This window comes from Triticum dicoccoides, chromosome 4A (genome assembly GCF_002162155.2).
Source record: "Triticum dicoccoides isolate Atlit2015 ecotype Zavitan chromosome 4A, WEW_v2.0, whole genome shotgun sequence".
Taxonomy (NCBI): Eukaryota; Viridiplantae; Streptophyta; class Magnoliopsida; order Poales; family Poaceae; genus Triticum; species Triticum dicoccoides.
The window spans coordinates 91,316,479-91,320,836 of NC_041386.1; positions in this window are offsets into that span (position 1 = coordinate 91,316,479).

Sequence of the window (4,358 nt, forward strand, 5' to 3'; positions counted from 1 at the left end):
GGTGTCTCGGTCATGTCTACATAGTTCTCGAACCCGTAGGGTCCGCACGCTTAACGTTCGATGACGATTTAGTATTATATGAGTTATGTGATTTGGTGACCCGGATGAGATCACGGACATGACGAGGAGTCTCTAAATGGTCAAGAGGTAAAGGTTGATATATAGGATGATAGTATTCGGACACCGGGGGTGTTTCGGATAGTATCGAGTATTTATCGGAGTATCCGGGGGGTTACCGGAACCCCTGGGGGGAATAATGGGCCTTATGGGCCGTAAGAGGGGAGCACACCAGCCCACAAGGGGTGCCCCCCCTCACTACTGGAATCAGCTTCTTTGCCGTCTGCCATGGCGGGCAGCAAAGGCATAGATCCAGACGGCAAACGTCTTTGCCGTCAGTCAGCGGACGGCAAAACGTCCGTCTGAACGCGTGCCAGCAAAGGCCTTCTTTGTTGTCCGCTTCCTAGAAACTGACGACAAAGGGTTGTGCCGTCAGCCGTTCGAGGCCAGCAGGCACCAAAGATAACGGACGACAGTGGGGAGGGGTGAGATCCGTTAGGGGGTTAACGGCGCTCTTTGGCAGACGACAAAGAGCTCAGCTAGGCAGCACTGAGAAGCTTCCACGTGTCCAGCTATGTCGTCCGCCAGCTGACAGCATAGAGGTTTGAATATTTGCCGTCTGGTGGCAGACGGCATAGTTGGTCACTTTGCCATCTGCCAGCAGCCAGCAAAATGACCAAATAGGCAGCCAGTGTTCCCATTTTGCACAGGTGACTGCCATGTGTCCTCTTTGCCGTCTGCTAGCACACGGCAAAGCTCTTTGTCGTCTGCTAGCATACGGCAAAGAGGTTATATATCCCCTGTTTTTATTTAAATCCAATTAATTAGACATGGTTTCAAACACAGATATACATGCATACATATCCAACATATCCAACAGCATGTCCAACAACATATTTCATCAAATCCAACAACATAGTTCAACAAAGTCCAACATATCCATATATACATAACCAGAAACAAGTTTCCAACAACATATCCATATAGACATACATATCCAAACAAGTTTTCATAAGCAACAAGGAAGCATCAAAAGAATAGTACACTCCATGTATCCAAGCTTCCTCATGTAAAGCAAATCTGCAAATTGGGAAAGATGAAAGTTAGAAGAAGAAGAAGAAGAAGAAGAAGAAGAAGAAGACTAGTTAGAAGAAGAAGAAGAAGATTTTTTTTCCTTCTCTTTCTTTTTCTCCTCTCCTCTTCTTTATCTTCTTCTTCTTCTAACTAAGGTAGGTAAAAATGCCATTTTATTGCTAAGCTAGGTAAAAATGCTAAGTGTAGGTAAGTCTATATCATTTTGGAGGTAACAAAGATTATCATGACATTTTTGACCTAAGTATGCTAAGTATGTCATAAATGAACTGAATAAGCTAAGTATAGCTCATTTTTTATCTAACTTAGGTAATTATGCCATTTAGGAGGAAAATAAGCTAAGTACCCATTTGTAAAGCAAAACACTAGATAAAACTTACCCTCATCACAACAAATGTGAGGAAGATTGCAACTACGGTAACAATTGATCCAACGGCATAATGATACCAAGCCTCATTATCAATGTCATATTTTCTAATCTTCTTAAGCTTCAGGCGCATTGCAACCATCTTCAAGCGCATTGCATTCATCTTCATCTTGTGATCATCGATGACATCGGCAACATACAACTCCAATGTCATCTTCTCTTCTTCAATTCTTTTAGTTTTTTCTTTCAAATACTCATTTTATTTTTCAACTAAATTTAACTTCTCGACAAGAGGGTCGGTTTCAAATTCCGGTTCACATACCTCCTGGATTAAAATATATCTATGTCAACTTGATGGCTATAATTGTCATAAATGCAAAATGCAACAAATAGTTATGAAAGAGAATTTACCACATCTGAATCATAAAGCGGGCGAGGGCCGACGGGGACGGACATCAAGACCATGGCACTATGTATAAGAAACAATCATACAAAGTAAGAAAATTATACATACCAACTATATAAATCATACAATCATACAAATAACTATATAAATCAAGTATACCATAAAAATTTGAATACCTAATAATCACTATCGGTAATGACGTGCTCATCATCATCATTAAATAAATCCATCATCATCATCACTATCGGTAATGACGTGCTCATCATCATCATTAATAAATGCATCATCATGTGGAAGGCCACCTTTACGTAATTGTTCAAGCATTGATAGGTCATCTGCAACAGTAACTTCTTCTTCTTCCGGCTCTTCTTGTTCCGGCTCAGGGGTGAAGTCGGATTCACTATCGTTGTCTACTTCAATGTTCTGGGGTGGAGTAGAGCGGTTCTTGAAACGTTTTTTGGAAAGACGTGTTTCTTGGAAGAATTCTCCTTCGTCATATGTGTCCTAGCTAATGTGAGGTTCACAATCCTCTTCATTGGGGGGAGGTGGTCTAACACGTGACGGCACTTCATAAACAACATCCCAACCACTGAGATTTGGATCACTTTGACAGGCCCACGATAGATAGAAAACTTGGGTTGCCTGTTGAGCCGTAATATAGACATCGGGAACATCCAAATGGGTGCTTTGTAATGTCCAGACCATGTAACCAGGCGTAAAACCAAACTTCTGCAGGTCTTTACTCATTTCAAGCTCGTCCCTCTTTTTATAGTTGTCGCAACGGGCATAGTGGCACCAGCTTAATTCCTGGCCATTTACAAATGCGGCTCTAACAAACCCCTTCGTTTTTGTTAACCATTCCTCGGTCCAAACTTTCTGACTAGTGTAACCAGTGTACATCCATGCACGATCACTCATATTGACTTTCTACTGGACACACAAGAAATATATACATAATTAAGCAAACCATATCCATCAGTTAATGGATGTCAGTTTTATTACGTCCAAGCAACCTACACGCTAATAGGTAAAGATAGGTCCTAATCCTACCCGAGTATGTGTAGATTGGGTTCGTTTTTCCATGCTCTGCTCCAGATCCGACGCAAAAATTCGGCAGCACTTTCCCGCTGTTCTCCTGATACACGTCTCGGCAATAAGCAGAGAGGATGTGTACCCGGAGAACAACAAGGAGGCACTGATGAAATTTTGCATCGGATCCGGAGTAGAGCATATGGGAAAATGAACCCGATCTACACATACTCGGGCTGTCCATGGATAACGTTGGACAATTCGAAAGAATCACAATTATAAATATGCAAATGCACGCATATTTATAGATGTAACCCTTTCGAACGGGAGATGAATAGTGGTTACGCATACTGATGATTGACACCTATAGCTAGGAAGTTTCATCGGCACGAAGACCGGAACAGAGCAAATGAAGGGGGAGGAGGAGATGTCATTTGTGCTCACCAACGAACGTAGGGGTGGAGCTCGTCGAACACTAGACCCTCGCAGTGACGAAATGACTGCACATTTAAATGCAAAGATGAGTAACACAGCAATTTTGTTTCTTCCGTCGACCTAACTAAATATTGACAACAGGACGAGCGGGTTAAGAGGTCATTGGCGTTGATGGAACCCTAAATAGCAAGTATCATCGGTGCGAGATACATGTGGCGCTCGGCGTTGAACACTAGATCCACATTCCACAAGTGAAGCCGGCGCCCGGCGTCCCGCAACAATAGTTCTGGTGGACGATGACAGTCGAACACCATCACGAATTTGTCTGGCAGCCTCTGCGATGAGGATTAAAGCCAAGTTTTGAAATTTCAAACAACCAAACCAACTTGAGTTAGTTTGGGTGTTTCAAGTTTCAACACTTGCCTTTTAATCGTCATCGCAGAGGCTGCCAGGCAAATTCGTGATGGTGTTCGTCCGCCATCGACGCCGAGAACAGTTGCTTTGGGATGCCGAACATCGGTGTCACTTGTGGGACATGGATGTAGTGTTCGACACCGACGGCCACATGTATCTCGCACCGACGATACTTGCTATTTAGGGTTCCGTCGACACCGAGGAACCCCCTAATTAACTCGCTCGTCCCCGGGCGCCCCCTTTTCCTACTTCTTTTTTCATCTTCAACTTCAACTTTTTTCATCATCATCATCTTCTTCTTCTTCTTCGACTACTACTACTTATTGTTCTTTCTTCTTCTTCTTCTTCTTCTTCCTCTTCTTCTTTTTCTTTTTTTTTCATCTTTCTTGATTATTCTAAAAAAGGAAAAAAAACCTAAACAAAACTGTAAGCTAAATGTAACCTAAAATAAACTAAATTAACCTAAACTAAACTAAATAACCTAACCTAACCTAACCTAAACTAAACTAAACTAACCTAACCTAAACTAAACAAACATAAAATAAATCTAAAAAACAG